This window comes from Pelobates fuscus, chromosome 3 (assembly GCF_036172605.1).
Source record: "Pelobates fuscus isolate aPelFus1 chromosome 3, aPelFus1.pri, whole genome shotgun sequence".
NCBI lineage: Eukaryota > Metazoa > Chordata > Amphibia > Anura > Pelobatidae > Pelobates > Pelobates fuscus.
The window spans coordinates 155,225,314-155,251,643 of NC_086319.1; the positions used below are offsets into that span (position 1 = coordinate 155,225,314).

At 44.7% G+C, this 26,330-nt stretch overlaps 1 long non-coding RNA gene across 1 annotated transcript in view; it reads left to right on the top strand.

The window, feature by feature from the left end:
• Positions 1 to 26,330, top strand: part of LOC134600912 (uncharacterized) — a 79,746-nt gene that overhangs the window by 35,203 nt on the left and 18,213 nt on the right. The window contains exon 2 of the long non-coding RNA XR_010090390.1: positions 14,357 to 14,423. This is a non-coding gene — a long non-coding RNA (uncharacterized LOC134600912). The remainder of the gene's footprint in view (positions 1 to 14,356; positions 14,424 to 26,330) is intronic.

Consider the following 26,330-nt stretch of genomic DNA (forward strand, 5'->3'; position numbering starts at 1 on the left):
TGCCATTATAACACCCCCCGCCATTATACTCCCACCCCTTTACCCCCACACCCCCTGCCCTATACTCCCACCTCACTGCCATTATAACCCCCCTGCCATTATACTCCCACCCCTCCTGCCCTATACCCCACCTCACTGCCATTATAACCCCAGAGCAGCCACCAAATGGTGAAACAGACCCTTCTGATCCTGCACCCTCCTAAATGGTAAGGTACTACTATACCCCCCGCCCTATAACCCCCCCTGCCCTATATCCCCCACCCTCCATGCCATTATACCCTCACCCTCACCATCCCTGCCCTATTCCCCCCACTGAATATCACACACGAAGTCCCAGACCCCAATCTACTCCGACCCACCCAGGCACATACAACTGTTCCCCTACTGTCACATAGACACATTACACACAGGCTCACATTCACAAAATACATATGCAGTCACACACAATGCACATACATACGCTGTCACAAACACATTTTTTTACACAAGGGACAAGGACAGATATATTCTGGGAGGCAGTGAGGTTAGTGCGCGCCCTGCAGTGAACCGGCAGCTGGGATAAGATGGCATCGTCATCACTACTGGGAGCACAAGTGAGCTGTGCAGGAAGAGCGCCCAGCAGCAACCGTTAATCACTATGGGGAAGATCCAAGAGCAAGGTAGGGAAGCTGGGTGGACATCTTAATTACTAAATGTGTGTAAGAATGTGATGTGTGTGTGTGTGTGTGTATCTCTGTCGTTAAGTGTGTGTTTATTGTGATTGTGTGTCTGTGATTAGGTGTATGTATTTATATACACACACAACCACAGATGTACAAGTCTGTGTGTATATAAATGTGTATGTGTTTAGTAGATAGCTCCCTTATTTGGTGTCCTTAAATATGTCAATCCCCAGAAGGATAACAAATACGGGAGTTATCTACTAAACAACTGAAAGATTAAAATTAAGTAAAAGGCTTTTAAATTTTGATTTTAGCGGTTTAGTAGATAATTCCCTAAATTAATGCTCTTATGTGAGATTTCCATATTTAAATATGCCAAATTAGGGTGCTCTTTAGATCTAAATATGGCAATCTCACATAGGGATATCAAATAGAGGAGTTATCTGCTAAACAAAGATCGAAGTTTAGAGGTGTCAGCCAGCGCAGAACAGGAAATCTGGGTGGCTAGTATGAATTCTATGCAAATGTGTTGTCTGATTGTGTGTATATATTTGTGTATGTGTATACATCTTAGCATTTTGCCAACACTACACACAAGCACACCACTGCATTCAAACAACACTACAAACAAACACACCTTTAAAACATCACCATGTTTTTGATATAACCACACCACTGCCCTATACTGCCAACACTGCACACAAATGCATGCCTGCATTCAAACGCCAACACTACACACCCCTACATTCACTCACACATTTTCCATACAAAAACCCATGCTTACATTTAGATGCACAAACACTGCTCAGTGCTACATTCATTGTAAAGAAATGTGGGTGTTTTACATTTTATGGGGGGGGAGGGGGGTGCCATTGATACCGGAGAAACTGACGGAAGCCAAGCACAGAGAGATGGACACAGGTTTCTTCAGGAAGGAAGAGATTCTTTATTGGATCACCGATCGGGACTCAGAGGGACTAGCGTCACCAAAATACAGCAAAGTCTGAGTACTGAATACATAGAGTACATTCCTTATATAGCACTGTAGCTCCTCCCACAATTAACTACACCCACACATACCCTTAACCTATTTAATAAATAGAGTCTAAACTCATCCATCCGGTCTAACCACGTGGCTCATCTGATACAAAGGAGAGGGACGCGTAATTCCAGTTCTTACATTCCTGCACCTGGTCAGTACAGTGATGACAGTATCTTAGCTACGTGTAATTAACTAGATACTACAAACACATATACATACATATGCCTTGTGGCAATCTTAGCCTGCTAAACTTGTATTTTACTGGAATTACATCACATTCCCCCCTTTGATGCCTCTGATATTTCACAATTACTTGAGGCATCACTTAACCTTGGTTTGCATATACCTCAGGTTACCATGAACCAGACCAGACTTATCTTATGATGTGAATCTTTTAACACTCATCTTCCTGCATTGGTTCTCCTTGATCTAGAGCCTTATACTTATATATCGCCATTATCTGTGCAGCAGCCTTCCTCTCTGCTATACTTCCTATCAGGCTTTGCACAGACCTAACTACTAAGGGTATAAGACACGGTAGGAGTAGACACAACAGTAAAATCAGTAGGACTCCACCTACCACTGCCTTAAGCCCTCCAAACCACTCATACCAGCTACCAAACCAACTACTTGGATTGTACCCTTTCCATACCTGAGTAGGCACATGCACTAGTTTAACCATATGGCTAGTAAGCTCAGCTATTGCTTGCCCTTCGTCATCTATTTGAAGACAGCAATTGCTCAGGTTAAACTTCCCACATACACCTCCCTCTACTGCCAAAAGGTAATCCAAGGCTAATCTATTTTGGTACACTGCTGTCCTCATCCTGGTATTATGCTTCGCTAGAAGATTGAGCGCTTGTGATGTCTCATTTGTGATAATCTCAACCACCGCCTGTAATCTTATAATACGGTTGAGCATATAAATAGGGGTTCTATAACCAAAGGTACCATCTTCTGCCCACGTGGCTGGCCCATAATAATCTATGATACGCTGGGGAGGCCATTCATTATCTTCCCAGGTGCCTATCTCTAAGGGTCCCCTTTTCTTCCTATGATTCACATCATACACTTTAACACCTAAAGTCTCACCTGTTTCAATCGGTAACAAGAAGAAGGATGGTTTGAGCATACCCAACACACATGCCCCTTCCCAGTCCTGTGGCAACTCCGAATAGGCTTTCTTACCACAGATCCAGTACAAATTTGCTGGGGCTCTCCAAATAGATGTGATGGATAGATCAAACCACACATCCTTTAAATTGGCATATCTAGCAAACGGGTTAGATGGTTCTGAGACATTTGAAGCCGACCACCAAGTTGTATTTTTAGTATCATCATCATAAGCTTTTTGCCCTAGACAAGTTAATTCTCCTACAGAAGTATTATACATCATTCCTTTCCTTGCTATGCAAACATAACCTATGATGGAGGTCTTTAATCTCCACTCAGATTTACCTCTAACACTCAAATGATAATCGGCTTGTGTAGATATTAGTTGGTCAACTGCCTCAGAACCGGACATTACCTCCTTTGCTTCCCAAGGCCATTGGTCTCCCATGTTAGTACCTCCACACACATAGCAGTTGGTAACATTAAGACTACCGGCAATACTTTCAGCTAGGTCAATGAACAGGTTTTTAGCGTTATGGGGGATCTTATTATCTATACTCATCTCTTCGTAAAAGGAATGGTATACTTGATGAGTCTGGGAGGATACCGTATCAGTCTCTATTCCTATAAACAATAATGTCCCAGGATCTAAACCCGTCCCGTATATCTGAAACCCAAATAAATTTCCATACTTATCTAGGAACTTGTCGGGGTTATTAATAAGTATATGGACTGGGTTGCATTCCATAGACTTACAATAAGGGCTAGTCGGCAACTTAGTCACTATCATGTCTTTATCTACTGTCTGTCCCCAAGTCGCCCACCCCACACAAGACCAATATGGACAAAAGTTATAGTCTTTATTTGGGCATCTAGGACTCACATATTTATTTTTACTACTGGGACAAATATATTTATCATTAGACCCATACGTCCTCTCCCATCTAAGATCCCCACATACATTCCACGGTTTTCTACCACTTGATATCGCCTTACATGCATCAAATAGCAGAACACCCGAAGAATGTACGGATTCTAACACCGTCTTATTAATTAGGGTCCCCTGAGGATCTCCATTCCTGAGAGTCAACCAAATTGTACGAGGCTGATACTCCGGACTGAAGCACTTAGGTTCTCCTACTCCTAAATGGCACACACTATAGTCTATATTTAAGTATCTACATCTCGATACATCTCCTTTACATTCGTATTGTGAATGCCAAATTAGGGTTTGGGAAATATGGTTACCTGTTCTCGTAGTCTTAATGCATACCTCACAGCTAGGAGTGTCGGTACCTCTACCTTCCTGAATATAAAAACACATATAAATAAACACAATCAAAAGCACATCTTTCGCCGTCATCCTCAGTCTTCGTCCGTGCGATGGAACCTCAGCTTCCAGGATGTGAGGGCTGCAGGGAATGGAGTTCTGCTCGTCTTCACAGGTGTCCCTTCGAGACTTTCCTGGCTTATACACTATGTGATGGTAAGCGGACAGGCTTTATTATGGCCTTCTCACTCACACCTGTAACAATAAAATTTGTAATCCACAATAATTCCTCGTTACTCCGACTGAGTAGTGCGTTTTAACCGGATCTTGCAGGGATTCTCTGGATCTGCTGTAACTTGCCAAGAATCGACTGCTGCTGGTTTAACCCTGGAGTGATGTATCCACGGAGTCACTTCTGCTACTTTTATTGCTGTAGGGGTAGACAAAAGAACAACATAAGGACCTCTCCACTTGGGCCCTAACGGTACATTATTCCACTTTTTAATCCACACTTGGTCTCCTGGATGATAACTATGAACAGGGGGATAAATATTCACAGGTAATCTATCTTGTACCCATTTCTGTACCTCCTCCATAGTCTTACCCAACTCTACAACCTGCTGCCGGGTAATTCCTTCTCCCAACTGACTCAAGTCCCCCCTTAAGTTACCAAGTATGGGAGGTGGTCGCCCATACATGATTTCAAAAGGAAAGAGGCCCATCCTTCTGGTAGGGGTACTGCGGATTCGCAATAAAGCTATGGGTAAGAGAACGTTCCACTTAAGTTGGGTTTCCTGACACATTTTAGCCAACTGGTTCTTGATAGTTCTATTCATTCTCTCTACCTTACCAGAACTCTGGGGTCTATATGCAGTATGAAGCCTCCACTTTATACCAAGCATATGAGTCAGTTGTTGTAGGCACTGATGAACAAAAGCTGGACCATTGTCCGATCCTATAGAACAGGGTAGTCCATATCGGGGTATTATTTCTCGTAGCAGGAATCTTACAACTTCTCCTGCTTTCTCTGTACGAGTAGGACATGCTTCTACCCAGCCTGAATAGGTGCACACAATTACCAGCAGGTAACGATGTCCACCCGACTTAGGCATCACTGTAAAGTCTATTTGTAGATCGGACATGGGGAGTCCCCCCATAAACTGGACTCCTGGTGGCTTTACTGGTCCTTGTCTTGCATTATTTTTAGCACACGTTACACATCTACGTACAATGGCCTGAGTCAAGTTGGACAATCTTGGTATGTAGAAATGTTTTCTAAGAGATTCTTCAGTACTGTCTCTCCCAGAATGTGTCCCGTTATGATAATTTTGGACAATTTCTACCGCTAGTGATGCTGGTATGACTATTCTTCCATCTTCTAGCTGATACCACTTGTTCTCCAAATACTTTCCCGGTTCAGTCTTTAACCACTCCTCTTCTTGAGCTGTATAAACTGGAGTCCATTGGGACAGTGGAGTTGGTATAAGAGCAGCTATATGCCCTACATACTCCTGTCTTCCTGATTCAGCAGCACGCTTAGCTGCACTATCTGCCATCCGATTTCCCTTGGTTACATCACCATCTCCTCTCAGATGCGCTCGACAATGTATGATACCGACTTCTTTCGGCTCCCACACTGCTTCCAATAGTTGTAGGATTTCAGCTGCGTACTTGATTTCTTTGCCTTCTGAATTCAGTAGTCCTCTTTCTTTATACAAAGCTCCGTGGGCATGAGTGGTTAAAAACGCATACTTAGAGTCCGTATAGATATTTACTCTTAAACCTTCAGCCAATTGTAACGCTCGTGTTAGTGCTATTAATTCTGCCTTTTGTGCTGATGTTCCTTTCGCCAGTGGCCGAGCTTCTATCACCTTGTCTATTGTTGTCACTGCATATCCTGCATAGCGGATCCCTTCTTTCACATAACTACTGCCGTCGGTGTAATATTGAACATCGGGGTTCTGGATGGGAAAATCACGAAGATCTGGTCTACTTGAGAATACTTCATCCATTACTTCCAAACAATCATGTTGACTTTCAGTAGGTTGTGGCAAAAGGGTAGCTGGATTTAAGGTGTTTACAGTCTCTAAATGCACTCTTGGGTTTTCACACAACATTGCTTGATACTTGGTCATACGGCTATTACTAAACCAATGATTTCCTTTGTAATCCAACAACGTCTGTACTGCATGTGGGACTCGTACATAAAGTTCTTGACCCAGAGTGAGTTTATCGGCTTCAGCTACTAGCAGGGCGGCTGCAGCTACGGCTCTTAGACAAGGTGGAAGTCCGCTGGCCACTGCATCCAGTTGCTTAGACATGTAGGCAACAGGTCTTTGCCATGATCCCAAGTACTGTGTCAATACTCCCACAGCCATTCTTCTTTGCTCGTGTACATATCAGTAGAATGGTCGTGTGTGATCAGGTAGACCTAATGCTGGGGCACTCATCAAAGCCTTCTTCACATCTTCAAATGCCGTTTGCTGTTCTTGGGTCCATAAGAAGGGGTCGTGCTCTGTACCTTTGATGGCTGCGTACAGAGGTTTTGCTAGTATCGCATAGCTGGGAATCCATATCCTACAGAAGCCTGCTGCCCCCAAGAATTCTCGCACTTGTCTTCTATTCTTGGGTATTGGTATTTGGCAGACAGCCTCTTTTCTCTCTGGCCCCATAATTCTTTGACCTTCAGAGATATGGAACCCCAGATACTTGACAGTTGGCAAACACAACTGAGCCTTCTTCCTGGACACCTTGTATCCTGCCTTCCAGAGAATATGTAGTAGATCGTGCGTTGCTTGCTGACATTTTTCTTTTGTAACTGCTGCTATCAACAAGTCATCTACATATTGTAACAATACACATTCTCCTGGGATAGACTCGAAATCCAGTAGATCTTGACTTAGAGCTGAACCAAATAGGGTAGGTGAATTTTTAAACCCTTGGGGCAGTCTTGTCCAAGTCATTTGGCGTTTTGAGCCCGTTACAGCGTTCTCCCATTGGAAAGCGAAAATACATTGGCTTTCTGCGGCAATTCGGAGGCAAAAGAAGGCATCTTTGAGATCTAAGACTGTGAAGTAAGTAGCCCCGCCCGGAATTAAAGCAAGCAGGTTATATGGATTGGGTACAACTGGATGTATGCTAACAACCGCATCATTGACTGCTCTTAAGTCCTGCACAGGTCGATACTCATCTGTGCCGGGCTTTTGAACAGGCAGCAATGGGGTGTTCCAGGGGGAAGTACAGAATTTTAGGATACCATACCGTATGAACTTATCCAGATAGGATTGGATGTTCTTCTTAGCCTTCTGCGGAATGTGATATTGTCTTAGGCTCACTGGATAAACCCCATGTTTCAGTTCAATTTTTATTGGTGGAATATTGCGGGCCAGTCCTGGTGGGTTGTTCTCTGCCCAAACTCCTGGTATGTTAAACAATGTCTCATCACTCCTAGGGTTTTGGCTAGTCAACACTGTATAAAGTCGCCACTCTTCTTCCTTTGGTACGGATAAAGTCATAATACCTGAAGGTCCATTAAACTTTAAAGATGTTGTTCCATCTGGTAGGAACGTAATCTGCGCTTGTAATTTGGATAGCATATCACGTCCCAGCAATTGGACTGGACATTCAGGCATATAAAGGAATTGGTGTTTTACTACGTGGCCTCCCAATGTACAGAGTCGACTTTTAAGAACCGGTTTTTCAGCACTTCTTCCAGTTGCTCCTATCACAGTAATAGTCCTTCCAGATGGAGGAGCAACTAGATTAGTCACCACTGAATGTTCAGCACCAGTGTCGATCATGAACGCACTCCTTTTCCCCCCTATTGATACATCGACCATAGGCTCCGCTCGACCAAGGGGGATGGAGCCCGGTCGGTATCAATAGTCCTCCATGACAGTGTCAGCCAATCCTACAAAGTCCCTACCTTCTCTATCGCGGGACCTTTGCGCTGCTGGAATATACCTGTCTTCCCTAACACTTCCTCTGTTCCCATTACTCCCTCTATAACCATTACTCCCTCCGGGGCCTCCTCTACCTCTCGCTCTACCTCTAAAGTTTCCGTAGCCTGCCCTGGGTTGGTCTCTCTCGTACTGCTCTCTTTGCGGACATTCGTTCCTCCAATGCCCTTCTTCCTTGCAATACGCGCATTGATCCCTACTCAAAGGCTCCCTACTCCATCTATTATTGCCTCTATCTGGGCCCCGTTTATCTACGCCTGCGATCGCTACCGCTAGCATATCAGCCTTTTTACGCATCTTGCGCTCCTCCTCTTTCTTGCTTTCTGTTTCCCTATTCATATAGACCTTATTAGCTACCTCCATTAGTTGGGAGATTGACATACCTGCAAACCCTTCTAACTTTTGTAGCTTGCGCTTAATATCTCCGTATGCTTGGCTGACAAAGGCGGAGTTAACCATTCGGGAATTGTCTGCGTCTTCCGGATTAAAGGGGGTATACAAGCGGTATGCCTCCAATAATCGGTCATAAAAGACACTGGGCGCTTCATCGCTTTTCTGGATCACCTCAACTGTCTTCGACATGTTAATGGCTTTCTTTCCTCCGGCTTTCATGCCAGCAATTATAGCGTCTCTATAGGCTCTGAGTTGAACCATATCAGCACCATTTACGTTCCAATCGGGATCGGTGTTGGGATAATGTGTTGCGGCCCATGCTGCTGGATTAGCTTGGTTCAAAGCACGGGCTCTATCCTCTAATGCTTTAATGGCTGCTTGATTTATTCTTGTCCTTTCCTCATTGTTAAATAAAGTCATTAGTAACTGCTGGCAATCAGCCCATGTCGGATTATGCGTCTGTACTATTGAGGTGAACAGATCAGTCATGGCTTGTGGTTTCTCAGTATACGAGGAATTATGGGTCTTCCAGTTTAAAAGGTCGGTAGTGGTAAATGGGACATATACGAAGACTGGGTCAGCGTGTGCCATTTGACCTGCGGCATCGATATAAGCTGACCCGGGATTTAGGCGAAGAGGCATCTGATAGTGCTTTAATTGTTGGGCACCAGTCAACTGTCGGGTTTGGATGGGGCTACGTAGAGAGGCGTCAGTCATGGGTTCCAGTCGGGGAGAAATAGGGTATGGGGATGTGGGAGTTTGGTTTTGGGAAAAGGAGGTAAATAAAACACTTCGAGCCGAGCTAGATGAAGCTTGACCGGAAGTCTGAAGTGGCGCCAAATCAGGATATTCGTTTCTAATGGGGGTGGATTCTGGTTCCGGAAGGGGAGATTTAGTACGAGGGGGGGGTGGATCCTGTACTGGAGGAGGAAGCGGAAGTGGATGAGGGTAATGAGGGAAGGGTTACAGGACTTCCTGCGTTTGCGTCACTTCTTCTTAACGGAAAGTAAGGGGGCGGCAAAGGGATCTCGGACTCAGGGGGCGTGTCCAAAATGGGCCTAACACCAGTCCTAGTGGACGAACAAGTCCTAGCTACCATGAGGCGACACTGCTCCTCGTGGCATGTCCGGAGCCATTTTGGCGAGTCATTTACGGCCTGTCTCCAACAATCAATATAAGGAAACTGGCCGTAAAGTTCAGGCCTACCTGATACAGCCACGTGTAAGCGCTGTACCAGAGTTGGATCCAAACTGCCACGTGGCGGCCATGCCGCAACCAAAGTAGGCCACTCCCTAGTACACAAAGTGACCAAACGTACAGGAGACATCTTTACCCCAAAATCACAAACTTTGAATCCCTTTTTAAAATTCTTAACCATACATCCTAAGGGATCCGGAATCGTTGACTGCGACGCACCCATATTTAACAATGGAACGTCGTCGACAACGAATACTATACACGCGTACTATTCAACAGTCACACCCGTTTCCTCTGGCAACAGCACCACGTGGTATGGTTACCAAGTGAAACGTACACAATAACAATAAACACTCAGGGAATTCCCATACACACACAGCTGTTACACCAGTCACTATATAATCAATATTATGCCCTTTGGCGTAACTATACAGTCACCCACGCTATAATTCTCTATATACGAATTACCCGTCTATAACACACCCCAGTAACATCGTCTTTTACAAATAGCGGTTACAGTACGGTTAGCATAGGTCAAAGCACAAGTTAAGGTCACAATACAATTATTAGTGGTTATGGTGTTAAACATGCAATGGACGACAATGATTAGTACTTATTATATAATGTCAGTAAATATACAGGGTTATGGTACCGTGCACTATAATACAGCAACACACTATTAACACTCTCGCTAGACGGCTGAGCTCGCGCTATCTAACAAGATATACACTTTACTAAAACAATCGTTAACACATTTACAATTCCCAACTAAACTATTGGCCAGTACCTTGAATGGACTACCTAAAACTATATACACCCGTTTTGGTTAGCCACACTGCCCAATCACCACATATATAGCGAGCTAGAGAACCGAATTTACACAGGCGCCTCTTAGTCGCACTATACAACGAGCTAGAGATCCGAATTTACACAGGCGCCTCTTAGTCGTACTATCAAAAGTCTAGTGGGTTCCAAATTTACACGCCTTCCCACTTAGCCCAGATAGGATGAGAACTAGCGAACCGAATTTACACAGGCGCCGCTTAGTCTCCCGGTCCCTCCGACCTAGCGAACGTAATATACACCCTAGAACGCTAGTCTAGACAAGACACCGGTGTCCGGCTAGGGCTATTTACACCAGGACCCCGCCTGACTAACCAAATCAAACGGTCTGACTAAAGAGCGTTCGATCGAGCGGTGCGCCTTCGCTCCTTCCCTCCGACAGAGGGGGCAGATACAGATTCAAAAACCCCTTTGGGCCTACCGCACAATCGGTATACCCCTAGCGGGTCCTGCCGTCTAAAACAGCAGTTATCTTACCTCCTCGTTCCTGAACCTGAGTTCACACTCATCGACGGGGACACCCCAGCACTTCTCACGTAGAGGCCGATGATCTCCTGGACAACAGACCAGTGGCGCCGAGACGAAGGGAGGTCCACGCAGAAGTTCAGGGGTGCAGCCGTAGAGAACGTGGGCAAAGATAGACCGTCTCACGCCTCTGCCTCTCAGCTACCGTTGAACGATGAGCTTCCCGGCCAATGCACCAAATGATACCGGAGAAACTGACGGAAGCCAAGCACAGAGAGATGGACACAGGTTTCTTCAGGAAGGAAGAGATTCTTTATTGGATCACCGATCGGGACTCAGAGGGACTAGCGTCACCAAAATACAGCAAAGTCTGAGTACTGAATACATAGAGTACATTCCTTATATAGCACTGTAGCTCCTCCCACAATTAACTACACCCACACATACCCTTAACCTATTTAATAAATAGAGTCTAAACTCATCCATCCGGTCTAACCACGTGGCTCATCTGATACAAAGGAGAGGGACGCGTAATTCCAGTTCTTACATTCCTGCACCTGGTCAGTACAGTGATGACAGTATCTTAGCTACGTGTAATTAACTAGATACTACAAACACATATACATACATATGCCTTGTGGCAATCTTAGCCTGCTAAACTTGTATTTTACTGGAATTACATCACACCATAAGGAGGATCCGCCCCAGGTGCCAAATGCTCTAGGTACGCCCCTGTATATACCACTTCACTTTAATTGCCGACCCTGTTGCAGTAATTAGCGATTATTGAAAGCCATAATAACTAATCACCGAGCAGAAGCTGATTTGAGCCAGAAAAGAAACTTAAAGTTTCCCAAAAGAATTATGTAAAAATATATGCTAATATCCTTTATAGGTTTTACTCAAAGAATAATCTATTTTGGACCCAATCTACTAAGTGCTTACCCTTGCAAAGCGCTATAGGATTGAAGACTTTAGTAATAATCCTTAACCCCTTAAGGACACCTGACATGTATGACATGTCATGATTCCCCTTTTATTCCAGAAGTTTAAGGGGTTAAAAAAACATTATCTACCTTACAACACTGAAAATTAACTTATTCAGGCTAGAGTCATTTAAGATAAAGCAAAAAGTCTTACCTTAAATGTTCTCAGAGTGTGTAGGAGGTTTGGTGTGAACACTCTTGCAACAGATTCTGAGTGCACCTGGCAAACAGTTAGTTGCTGCTGGGTAAACAGCCTCTCTAAGTCCTGGAAACCAATATCTTGACCCCGGAGAGAAAAAACAAAGATATTGGCGCCTGAATTTTAAAATCACATTACGCATGTCCTGCATTCCGTGATTCCACGGTGGAAATAAACATAACCTGTATGAGTGTTCCACTGCCAGGACTTCCCAGCTAGTGCCCAAAAGCGCACCATCGTCTGCCCGGCACCTGGCTCGGTATAGACGGAATTAATACGACCTGGGGGCTACAGCCGTCTGGAGTGTAAACCCTGGCTGATCTCTGAAAAATTTAATTAAAAGAAGTAGAGCCTCCAGAGCCTCAGCCCTCTCACCATACTTCTAGGGAGAAACCTGACCTTACACCCTCCTCTGCCGGAGGCAGGCAAATAACTGGGGATGTCTTGGATAGGAAGCTATTTATAAGGCCAAAGGTTAATTGGGGGAGGTCCTTGAAAAGTTTTGGAGATTGCCTGCCTGTTTTTTATCCCTCTAGATGAAATCCCATTGGTATAAGCACTGCCTCTAATCTGAAGGGAAAAATCCTAAAATAACCTAAAAATATCTGAAGTTACAGACCAGAGTATGATAAAATGAGAGGGTTAATTTTTATTTTGTATTTATAAAAAATTAACAGGTGAGGTTGATCAAACAGAACAGTCTGATCATAGACACTGTAGAAAACAGCAAAAAGTTCAAGTGCACAAAAAGGGTAATATATATATATATATATATATATATATATATATATATATATATTATTATTATTATTATTATTATTATTTTATTTTTATTTTTTAATGGCAAAAATCTAAAATGACAGAGAATTGAGCAGAGGCATAATCTATACACGGAAGCTTTTTTTCCATTAAAGAAACACTATAGTGTTAGGAATACAAACCTGTAGTTATAGTGTCCTAGTTGTGAATTTGTTTTAAGTCTCCCTTTACTTACCTCAACTACTACAGTGAAACTCCTTCTCCTGTGTCATCCAGCTCTCTTACCAATGACAAATCCAAGTCTCCTCATAGAGGAGCATTGAGGACTGATGTGCATGCCCATCTAAATGCTTCTCATAGGAAAGTAAATGCTTTTCTTTGAGCTGCATCGTTGCATGACAGGGCTTTACTCTGTTGTTGCTCAGGAAGTGCAGAAGTAGGCAACCTTCAGCACTCCAGATGTTGTGGACTTCATCTCCCCTTTAAGAGCATTATGGGAGATGTAGTCCACAACATCTGGAATGCCAAAGTTTGCATGCCTCTGCTGTAATGCATCCTGCTGGTTGCATTTGGTCCAGATTCTCTCCACATTCTCTCCACATTCTGAACACTTCCGACTGAATAATAAATTCTACAGATTTGGTTGAATCGACTGATATTGGCGAACTGCCATTTGGAACAGAATTCAGTCATTATCATAGGACAAATGATTCTTGAGTTTTAAACCGTAAACAAACTACAAAATTGCATTAAAGGGTTGTAGATGGCTGCCTAGCTAGCCCTCAGGGTAATCCAGTCTGGGTTGCCAATGTATATATTTATAAAATATATCCAGGTCCCTGTTACAGAGTAGAAAAAGTCATATTTGTTTTTGTAACAAGTTCCAATTTATACCTGTTGACTTATTTACTGCACACAGAGTGGAACTGCAGCATATAGAGAAAGTCAGGAAAGGATCATATGCTACTAATCACGCTGTTGAAAGCTCAATTAGCCATGTCAGCAACTTCTCCTTGGATTCTCTGCTTATAAATAGAATCTCTCTGGCTGGAAAACAAGTTCATGAAATCTGTCAGAGAATCACATCCAATCAGATGTCCCAGCGAGACCTTTTGCCTTGATTCTCTATGGTACAGTTTCATTCTCTGGTGTCTGCACAGCCCCACAAGATTTTCCTTTACTTCTATCTTCCACTAAAAGTTTGATCATTTTATCATAACAGAAAATGAAGCATATATCATCACAATTCTAACTTACTAGATCAGTTAACTAGATTACTATTTTATTAACTGATTCTACACTAGCGTGGCAAATATGCATTGCAAATGCATTATAGAGTGGTTCTAAAAATGGGTGCAATTTTCAGAATTTCACATTTATAAAGAAAACCTTTTTTATAACATATTTATCTCACAACTGATCTATGCAGTGAATATAATATATATAACTACTTGTTCTTCTTTTACAGTACTTAAATGCATTATAGTCCTCAAGAGGAAAGACTGAAAGAGGCTCAGATTTAGGAGAACAAGGAGGTGAGTGGAAGGATTTATTTAAAGTGAACTTGTTGTGAAAAAAACTAACCTAAAATCGCTCCGGTATATGTTGAATACACCAAATATCACATATTCAATGCAAAATAGAGAGATTTACTTCATTTTCCTCCGTTCCAGCGCCGCCATCATCATGCTCCATGGGTGTTACCCTTCACGTAACACCCACCTCCTGGATGTCCTCCGCACCGCCTGTGCTCTTCCTGAAGTCTTCTTTGATTTGCCCTGCTTGAGAAACTAGAGGGACTTCCTAGTTAAGTACTGCCTGATGTGCAGCACTCACATTTGAGGTCTTCACGTTTAGCTGAAGACTTCAAACGTAGTATCAGGACACTGCATGCACTGTGAATGCGCCGGCAGTGTCCTATAGTAACCCCTGGGGCTGTCTGCGGTCAGAGCCTATACTGTGGGACATAATATCTCCTGCACACACAGCGTTGGCTCTGGCTGACTGGCAGCTGAAGGCAGCAGGCTGGAGACACAGCAAGAGGATCCAGAGAAAGAAAATGTGAGGAAGGGCATGGAACACATTAAGGTATGATGTGTAACAGAAATATATACAAATTACACTTTCATAAAACTGATTAAAAATAAAAAAGAAAAGAAAATACATTAACCCCTTAAGGACACATGACGTGTGTGACACGTCATGATTCCCTTTTATTCCAGAAGTTTGGTCCTTAAGGGGTTAAAACCTATGAAGTTTAGAAAGTGTCACTCTTCAGTTTGGGGGCACAGACATATCCCTAAACCTAACCATGTGAAAATACCCACACATCATTTTTAATTCTCATCCCATGTTTTTGTCATGCTCCCTTTAAGGACACTATAGTCACCAGAACAACTACAGCTTATTGAATTTGGTCTGCTGAGTAGAATCATTACCTTCAGGCTTTTTGCAGTAAACACTGTCTTATCAGAGAAAATGCAGTGTTTACATTACAGCCTAGTGATAACTCCACTGGCCACTCCTCAGATGGCTACTAGAGGTGCTTCCTGGGGCAGTGCAGCACTGTCATTTAGAACCTCCACCCTTTGCATGGAGACACTGAACTTTCCTCTCTATGATGAGATGCTCATAGAGCCAGGGCTGTGTTTGGCTTGTGCTGTATGGTTAACGAGGCTAACAAGGCCTTGTTAGCCTCTTTCATGGGGGACCCGAGAGCTGACCAACTGGCCAGCTCAGGACCCCCTTGAGGCGTTCAGCTGCTAATATTATGGGCGGGCGGCAAGGGAGCACTGTGTCCTGGGCTTTTCTCAATGATATGACATCACTCCGGCTCCCAGCATCACTAAGCAGCGCGAGGGAGCTGAGCAGGAAGATCACAGCCCCCTCGCCTCTTGCATTTGCTGACTGACCATCAGCCTGTGCCTGCCCAGCAGCAGCCAACCCCACTGGACCCCAGGGAAGAATTAACTCTTACAAATCCTCTTAATTTGTAAGTGTGTGAGTATCAAGGTGTGAGTGAGTGAATGTGTGTGTGTGTGTGTGTCTGTGAGTTAGTGAATGTTTGTGTCTGTGAATGAATGTGTTTGTCAGTGTATGTCTGTGAGTGAGTGTGTATCTGTTAGTGAGTGTGTCTGTGTGAGTAAATGTGTGCGTCTGTCAGTGTGTGCCTGTGAGTGCGTGTGTGCCTGTTAGTGAATGTGTGTGTCTGTCAGTGTGTGCCTGTTAGTGAATGTGTGTGTCTGTCAGTGTGTGCCTGTTAGTGAATGTGTGTGTCTGTCAGAGTATGCCTGTGAGTGTGCGTCTGTTAGTGAATGTGTGTCAGTGAATGTATGTAATTATATATGTATCTGAGAGTGTGTGCCTGTCAGTGGGTGTCTGTCAAACTGTGTGTTTGTGGGTGTCTGTCAAACAAGGTGTTGCCTTGACAGGAAGGGGAGGGGTAAAAATACATTTGGGGGGTCGGGAGGGGGGTGCCAGAGTTTTGTCATGCCTAGGGCAGCACAAATCTAAAATACACCACTGGCTCTGCCCCTGATCTGCCTCATTGACAGTCTAAGCCAATCCTATGGAAAAGCATTGTGATTGACTCAAAGAAAAACTTCTGATTATGTCAGCCAAGCAGACAGATCAGGGGCAGAGACAGCAGCTGCACACTTGGATAAAAGTAACATTTACTATATTTAGGAGGGTGGTGGTTTTAACATTATTGAAACATAGACATAGGGTCAGGAATGCATGTTTGTGTTCCTGACCCTCTAGTGTTTCTTTAATCTCTTGTTCTAAGCCATGCATCCCATTCCAAAGTACCTTGTCCTTTTTTTAAAAATATTCTATTTAGTATCTTTGATCCTCCAGTCATTGCAGAGAGCAGGCATAGTCAACCTTCAGAACTCCAAATGTTTTGGACTACACCTCCCATGATGCTTTGTCAGAATTATGGGGGATGTAGTCCACAACATCTGGAGTGCCGAAGGCTGCCTATCCCTGGCATAGAGGGTAGTCCATCATATTGACCCAAAAAACTTAGCATGATTTATATAAACCCATAGAGATAACACTGTGCCTAAACTCTATTAACCCCTTAAGGACACAGCTTCAGAAGCTTGTCTTACGCTTAATGACACAAGCAATTTTTGCATTTTCTTGCTGTTTGCGTTCAACTTCAATTTGCATCTCTCTCGTTTATTGCACTGACGCATATTATATACTGTTTTTTAAAGGACAGAAAGGGCTTTAATTTGATGTAATATATATATATATATATATATATATATATATATATAAATGCTTATTTATTATTAAAAAAATACAGAAAAATGCAAAATAAATGAAAAATTTTGTGTTTTTTGTACAGTTTTTGCAATAATAATGTGTGCCTAATTAGTGCAGGTTAAAGAAAGTAATTAAAAATAAATTCATTTAGTTGTTCTGATTTGCAGAATATATAATGTGTCTGGGATTTTCAGTTTTTTTTTGGTAGTTACAGGTCACAAAGCACAAGGAGTAAAATAAACTTTTAATATGGAGCGATTTTAGAATTTGGTATGTTTGTCTTGTAAGCTTAATAGCCATAAAAGAAAACAAAATTGCCACACAAAAGTATATATTTATATAAAGTAGACATCACAGGCTATTGTCCTAAGGTTGTTTTGACACTTTCTAAGTAGCCATTTCACCGCCAATCTCTGCTAAATATTGGAGTAAAATTTAGTATTTTGGGGTTTTTGGCACACAAACTTATAACAAAGAACTTCTCATGAGTATTTTGTAAAGTTGGTGTGTGCTATTCCTGTACAAGGTTTTATTATGTGTTCAGTTACTTCTGCTGAGTACAACGGTACCCCCATTGTATGTCTTTGGCACTATTTTGTGAAGCTACAGTGCCATATAGGAGACCTGTCCGTTTCAACATTTACAGTAGAATTTTGAGAGGCGGATTTAATGGGCCTATGCTTCAATTTGGGGTATTATAGCAGTTTGACTGTTCAAAAAAACCTCACAAAGGCCTACCATTTGTAAAAGTAGACACCTCAGGGTATCTCATATGGTGCATATTGTGCTTTAACATGCCCCCATTTTTTCACCAATATATGCTAAAGTATGTGGTAAAATATAATTTTGGGCATTTTTTACATATGGATTACATTTTTGCTGGGCATTTCGTACATTTCATATGGGCCACTAAGTTCAAACCCCCCAAATTATGCTCAGCTAAGCCTTCTGAGTAAAACAATATGCCCAATGTATGACCTAGACACTATTTTGTGAAGTTACACTGCTGTAAAAGAGACATAACAAGTTACGTTTTTTAAGTGTGAATTTTCATGGAGGGTTTTGATGCGTCCGTGTCCCACTTTGGAGCACTTGAGCAGGCTACATATTACAACTACACTATAAAGGCATACCATTTCTTAAAGAAGACATCCCAGGGCAATTCAAAAGGCATTTTTTGAACCTTAGCGTGGGATCATTTTTCCGCTAGCTTGTACCAAGTGAAGTGGTAATACGCATTTTTTCTGCCTTTTTGACACACAAAGTGAGTTTGTACAGTATATTTTTCAAACCTTATGTGTACTACGACTGTATAATACTTCATATGTTGCTCAACTATGTCGGCTGAGTACAGCAATACCCCCGTATGTACCTTTGCCAGGTATATGTGGACATTGAAGGGGCACATTTGAAACACAGCCATTCCAGTTTTTTTCAAACTTTGAATTTTTACGCTGTGTCCATGTCCCATTTTAGAGTATTTTACAAGACTATATAATCCAATTACCCCATAAAGGCATACCATTTCTTAAAGAAGACATGCCAGGGCAATTCATAAGGCATATTTTGAACCTTAGAATGGGATCATTTTTCCGCTAGCTTGTACCAAGTGTAGTGGTAAAACGCATTTTTTCTGCCTTTTTGACACACAAAGTGAGTTTGTACAGTATATTTTTCAAACCTTATGTGTACTACGACTGTATAATACTTCATATGTCGCTCAACTATGTCGGCTGAGTACAGCAATACCCCCGTATGTACCTTTGCCAGGTATATGTGGACATTGTAGGGGCACATTTGAGACACAGCCATTCCAGTTTTTTTCAAAATTTGAATTTTTACGCTGTGTCCATGTCCCATTTTAGAGTATTTTACAAGGCTATATAATCCAATTACCCCATAAAGGCATACCATTTCTTAAAGAAGACATCCCAGGGTAATTCAAAAGGCATATTTTGAACCTTAGCGTGGGATCATTTTTCCGCTAGCTTGTACCAAGTGTAGTGGTAATACGCATTTTTTTAATGTATTTTTTTACTTTGTAAATCTTTTTTTACTTAGTAAAACTTTTTTTACTTTGCAAAACCCGTTTTAAAACTTTTTTTTATTTATTAAATGTTTTAAATTTTCTTAACTTTTTTTACACTTTTACATTTTTTTCTAAACTTTTCTTTTACCGTTAACCCCTAACTAGCAGTAAGCAGCACTAACAGTAAATTCCCCATTTTCTCATAACTCCCTCCCACCCCAGCTAGCAAAATATATAATTATAAAATATTTAAATGAATTAATTAAATAAATGGAACCCCTGAGGGTTAAAAAAATAAATAAAAGTTAATCCTCAGGGGTTAAAAAAAATTAGATTACAGTATAATACTGCGATCTGTATGTTGATCACTGTAGGCAGTGATCAACTGGCAGGGAAGGGGTTAATTTTTATTTAGACTGGGTAAAGGGGGGTGGTATTTTTTTTTTTACTTAAACGTTACTAAAACAGTTAAAACAAATTTTTTTTTTACCTTTTTAAAGCTTATTTTAAAAAAAAATTAACGTTAACCCCTAGTTAGCCTAACACCAAATTCCCCAATTCCCCACTAACTTCCACCTAAATAGTTAATTTTTAAATATTGAAATTAATTAATACAATAAATTTAACCCCTGAGGGTTAAAAAAAATAATAATTAACCCTCAGGGGTTAAAAAAAAATCAGATTACATTAAAATGTATACCCTGCCAATTGATCACTGTAGTCAGTGATCAATTGACAGGGAAGGGGTTAATTTTATTAAAACAGGGGAAAGGGGGGGTGGGATTTCACTTTAATTTTTTTTTTTTTTACACTAGGGGGCAGGATCATTGAAGATCCGTCTCCCTGCACTTCACACAGAACCCGGAAGTGCAGGGAGGTGGAAGGTAAGTACATTGAGCACATGTGCCCGCTCTGACATGCTGTCAGAGCGGGCACATGAGCTGGGGCAGCCCGATCGGGTGCTCCCGGTCTGCCTCTAATACAGAGGCAGACCGGAGCACCGTTAACCCCACGATCGCCGCGATTGCGGCGATCTGGGGTTAACTTTAGAAAATGACGGAAATTTTCCGTCAACGGTCCTTAACTGAAGGACAAGGTTGACGGAAAATTTCCGTCACCGGTCGGGAAGGGGTTAACTGCAACTTCCAACGCAAATAAAAATACAAACTAACTTTTCTTTAAGTAGTCCTGTTTTTCACACAAGTTGTGCAAACCTGTGATATAGTATACCTGATAAAGACAAAGTCATGCAAATTTTGAAAAATAAATGCTAATGACAGAGGGGTTGGTGGTTGGCCTTCCTTGACAGTTTATGGTCCACCATCAACCACACCATTGTCCCATATCTAGCAAGACAGACCACATAGGGAATCCCTGCTCTGTTATTAGTTTTTTTTCTGGTGCCTCTGTGATGCCAGTAGAGACATTAATGCCAGACTCCTATGCACGGTAGGCAATATTTTTATTATTTTATAAAACCTTACACTAAATTAAGAGACCACTCTATAAACCCAGATATAGACTTTTTAATTTGTTGGGCAAAAGCACTGGTGTTTTATCTTATTCATAGGGAGGGCGCACTAGTGAATTAGAACTGTAATATAAATCACAATTTAACATGACATAGGCACCGTCGTTATTCAGCAGGTGTTAGTTTAATTAACCTTTAATAAGACTCGGACACCAGTTATTCTGTTGGAGTATAACGTCCACAGCTTTTATTAAATCTTAAACAAATTAACATATTTAGGGTCATTGTCATTTCTGACATTTCGTTACTATCCCCCCGTACAATACCCCTGACAATGACCCTAGCACTTAAACGATAAATAACATTTCAATAACATTTAACTTATAACACACGGCCTACCAAAGAGGCCCCAACCAAACGTTACTGTAGGGGTGTACCCAGACACCCCTACCCCCTAGGTTCGTAGCCACCGAAGAGCTTGAACCTACCAACACTCTTATTCATCTGGCCTACTCCAGCCTAGGCCTTGGCCTATCCACTTCCAAAGCCAGCCAACTTCCGACTTTACCATGCCCTGTTCTGCCATAGCACATGCCTTGACCCCTTAAGGACATGTGCGACCCCCACCACACAAAAACAGGGCCCTATCAATACCCTCTTGAAAGCCTAGGTTAAGTAAATCACTCCCCACATCTGACAAATGGACACCGTCCCTCCTGAAGTAACCAGGCAACATGCCCTCTAACTCCCTGTGCCGAACCACTACGCCTCCCAGACGCCGAATAAACACTGACATGGCCCTATTAACCTTGCCACTCTAGCCGGGTCCCTAGCGTGCCTCCAAGCAAAACGGGGGACCATCTCAGACCAAACCACCACCACGCCAGGGACCAGCTCCAAAAGCCGATCCATGTCCCTCTTCATTCGTCTCACTAGCTCCCTCTGAGGGACAAGCCCTAAATCGTTCCCCCCGCCATGTAACACTACCACATCTGGCTTCGCCCCCCCGTACAATTTCCTGAACAATACACTGCTCAAACCTTGCCAACCAAACCCCCTAAAACCAAACCATGAGATCGCCACCCGCTCCCGAGGAAAGCCCAGCTGTGTTCCGCTTCTTCTAGCTGCAGCTCTCTTCTGTGCCCAATACACAAACGAATGGCCGATCACCCACACCTTCCAACCTGCAACGAAACAAATGTTAGTACCTTGGCCTCCAACACACAGTCCCATTATCACTCCCTAACCCCCCCCCCCTTTTTTTATTTTTTTATTACACCAACCTGTCGGGCCTCACATACGATCGGAAACGCAAGGATTCCCATCTACCTATCCGTTTGATCCTTTCGTCCCCCAAACCCAACCTCGCCGCCTCCGTTGCGGCCCCAATACGGAACGAATGAGTACCAAACTGCATAGGCTCCAGGCCCATTCTCAACAGTCCCATCCGAAAGACCCTGGTAAACTGGAAACGTGACAACGCTGTCCCATCAGCGTGCACGAAAAAACAGCCCTTACCCTCTGGTCGGAGCGCGAGGTAACCTGCTCCTCGCAGCACTGGGCAAACCTCGGACCCTGGCAGCCCATACAAGACCACCGTGCAGCCTTTACCAAAAACGTCCGTTTTTGACCGGCACAGCCTGTCAGCATTGATCACCACATCTTCTCGTTGCAGCCCCCCAACCCCTGCCTTGTTCCCGCTTACCAGCTCACCCACCCGAAAAGCCCCAAAAAAGGCCCAAACAAATGCCCCTGCAAACAACGCAACCTCATAAGGCGAGCGGCATATCGAGGGCAGCAACTGTACCAAACCCTGAAGCATCCCAAAAGACACTGGTCGTCTCGCATCGACTGTTTTCTTCCCTCTCCGGAAGCCCTTGATTGCCTGCCGAACCAAAAAATGTTTAGTAACATCTTCCCACCCATTAAACTTGAATAGAAACGCCAAGGCAGACATGTGTCTGTCAACCATGGCCGGAGAGCCCTGCTTAACAAACAACTGGCAAAGTATCCATAACAAAACATCTAGCCTCCGATCCCCGGAAAGCTCTCCCCCTACCTGTTTCACCGTGTCCTCCCATACTTTCCAGACCTTAACATACGCCGACCAGGTGCTTGGTGGCAGCGACTTCCTTATGCACTCCCCAAGCAGGCCATCCCGAGTTGCCACATTTCGACCGGGCACGCCCGCCCTATCTTCGCTGCACCAGGAGCCGCTTCCCAAAAACGTTCCCACTGTAAACGAGACAGAGCGTCAGCCACCACATTCTTACACCCCGGAATGTGCCTAGCCTTGAACACAATGTTAGATGACATGCAAAGCAGAACCAACCGCCGTAACAAGTGCACCACTGGTGGTGAGCTAGCAGACAGGCTATTAATCGCCTGCACTACCGACATGTTGTCCGAATGAAACGTGACCCTTTTGTTGGCAAGCTCCCCGCCCCAGAGCGACACCGCGACCACCACGGGAAACAATTCCAGAAACGCCATGTTTCTGATAAGCGGGGACACCATCCACGCCTCTGGCCACCTTTCAGCGCACCAGTCCCCCGCCAAATAAGCACCAAAACCAATGCTACCCGACGCATCCGTAAACAACCCTATAGCATCAGACGACACCGCCAGCTCCCTGAAAAACACCGTCCCATTAAAGTTGCTTAAAAAGTGATCCCACACCCCTAGGTCCTCTTTCATGTCGGCTGACACCCTAACATAGTGCGACGGCCGCCGAACCCCACTCGTTGCCTGAGCTAACCGCCTGCAGAATACCCTACCCATGGGAATGACCTGGCACGCAAAGTTAAGACTCCCTAAAAGTAATTGCAGGCCCCGCAACTTAACCTTCCTTGCCCCTTTGACCGTGACCACCAAGTGTCGCAAATTCTGTAGCTTATCAACCGGCAGCCTGCATTCCCCGGCACACGAGTCAATTTCTAGACCTAAAAAACAAATGCACGTGGTGGGGCCCACCGTCTTATCCGCAGCTAAAGGCACCCCAAATGAATGCGCCACCCACTGCAGAATCCCCAACAGCTGACCGCACCTTTCCGAATCTCGAGGGCCGACGCACAAAAAGTCTACCAGATAGTGTACCACCGAGCCCCCCGCCGACTCTTTGCGCACCACCCATTCCAAAAACGTGCTGAACTTTTCTAAATAGGCGCAGGACACAGAGCAGCCCATAGGCAAGCACAAATCCACAAAAAACCCGCCCTCGAAATAACAACCCAAGAGGTGATGACAGTCCGGGTGTATGGGGAGCAGCCGAAACGCTGCTTCCACATCCACCTTCGCCATTAATGCCCCCCGCCCTGCTCTCCGAACCAGCTCGACGGCTTTGTCGAATGATGTATAGGAGACCGAGCACAGGTCCGCGCCAATGTCATCATTTACCGAAGCCCCTTTTGGGTGCGATAAATGATGAATCATACGGAATTTACCCGACTCTTTCTTGGGAATCACCCCCAAAGGGGATATCCGTAGATATATTCGGCCCCGCCATCCTCCCCAAGGAAACTTCCTTAAACAACTTTTACCCCACAACCCCCGGGTGTTCCTGCACTGATTTAAGATTCGCGCTTACCCCACTCGGACCTTTGGCTTTGAAGGGGATCCTGAAGCCCTCCGTGAAACCCTTCCATAAAAACTCAGCGTCGTGCTGGCTATCGTATTGCCTTAGCCATGGCAACATCGCGCCGACCTTCACCGGGGACCGCCCCAGCGGGAGTTGCTGTGGCAGCTGCCCCTGTCGTTCCTCCACCTGTACTACTCTTCCCTTTCTTGAAGCATCTTTTGACCCCGTGGCTCCCGCCGCAACCCGAACATTCGTGCCTAAACCTACACGAAGCCCCCCATTTACACTGGCCTTCGTTGTACGCCCAGCAAAACCCCTTTTTTGGGCCCGCCGACACCGCGCTCCCAGTGGCAGCGCCGGCTGTCCCTGGAAAGGGAGCAGATTTCTGCGCCATCATCAGCCGCATCCATAGCGGCAAGTCCATTTGGTCCCACCGCATGGATGCATTCGCTGCCAGACGTTGTCGAAATTGCTCGCCGTACTTCCACCACGCCAGCCCCCCGTAAGTCCGGTACGCATCTCCTATCCCGTCGAGATAGCAAAATAGCTGAGAGCAGCAATCCGGTCGCTTTTCGCCTATAACGCTCGCCAGGATACAAAATGCCCTCAACCAATTCCCAAAAGTTTTTGGGATTTTACGATACTTACGCCTCTTTTCCTCTTCCTCTTTCTTGGCATCTTTTTTGTCTTCTTCTTTGAGGTCCAAGAACTCCTCCAGGGGGAGAAGGGAAAAGATCTCTACAAACTCACCTTTCCATATCTTCTCTTTCACCTCCCCCTTCAAGTGACACCCCAGGGGCCCCGCGAAGGACACGTGCACGTTTTGCCGTGCTGCCTCCGAAATGTCACCGCACCCCACTGCCTGCTCTGACACCCCTTCGGTTGAGTCAACAGGCGGAGGCGCGTCTCCAACGTCTCCACCACCAACCCCCCCCGCGATCAAACCCATACCAGTAGCTACCTTACCTTGGTCCCCTTCTGCGGCCCATACTCTACCAAACTTCAGCGACTCCCTACCTTCTTCCCAAGTGTCCAATAAGGATTTTAAACAGCCTATGAGTGTTCCTGGATGTAATGCAGAGTTCGACTCACCGTTGCTGCCCCCGGCCGCAGCAGGCCCCGGGGATGCCGTCCTTCCTCCAGCCCTGTCAGGCCCTGGAGCGTCCATTAACCGCCGACTCCTGATCGCCTGGTCCCTCCGTGGAACCGCAGGGGTATGACTCCGCGACCTGTAAGGAGAAGACAACCTGGGCAGTCTGTTTGATCGGTCCCCTGCCCGCCCATCCTCCCTACGCTCTTCTCTGCGTTCCCAATCCCAGCTCCTCCTCGCTGCTCGACTATCCCTGCTGTCAGACCTCCGCCGCCGTTCCTGGCGACTCCTGTCAGATGAACCTGACGCACTACGCCGATTACTCCTCCTCCAGTTATTGGAAACTGACCTCCGCTGCCTGACTCCGCAACTGGACCTGGAGTCGCTGCGCCTGTCCCGCGACGGGCTCCTACCACCACTCCTCTGACCCTTGTCCATGCACCTGCCTCTGCTGCGCCTGGCGCTAACGCTGCGTCGCTCTTCGCTTATTCCCCTCCAAACGCCTGTCCCGCCAATCGTACCCCCCTGGGAGCTGCCTGTCGGTCCCTCCCGCACCTCTCTGCCTTGCCTGCTTCCGCCCGCCGCTGTGAACCCTTGCACCTCCCCGCCCGGCTGGCCGTTGGACGTCGTCTCCCTCCCAGCGCTTACTTCCACCGACTGACCACTAATAAACTCCCTGGCTGTCGCCGTGCTCCTCAGACTGTGGCTGACCCTGCTGCGCCCCCTCTCTCCGCCCTCCGTCATGCTCCCCGACCTGGCCATTGGAATGGCCGCCCTCTGCGTACCGCTGTCCAGATCCCCCTTTGCCTGTACTGGGACCACTATATAGGAGCCAGCAGCTTGATATTTGGTCCTGTCCAGAGTCATATTTTCCTTGGGAAATTCCGTGTTACCTGACATGTCTATTTGTGTAGTGATTTTGACTACACCCAAGACACTTAATCTACACCCAGGACCTTTGGACTTATTTCAGTAGTTCTATGACATTAGACTACTAGAC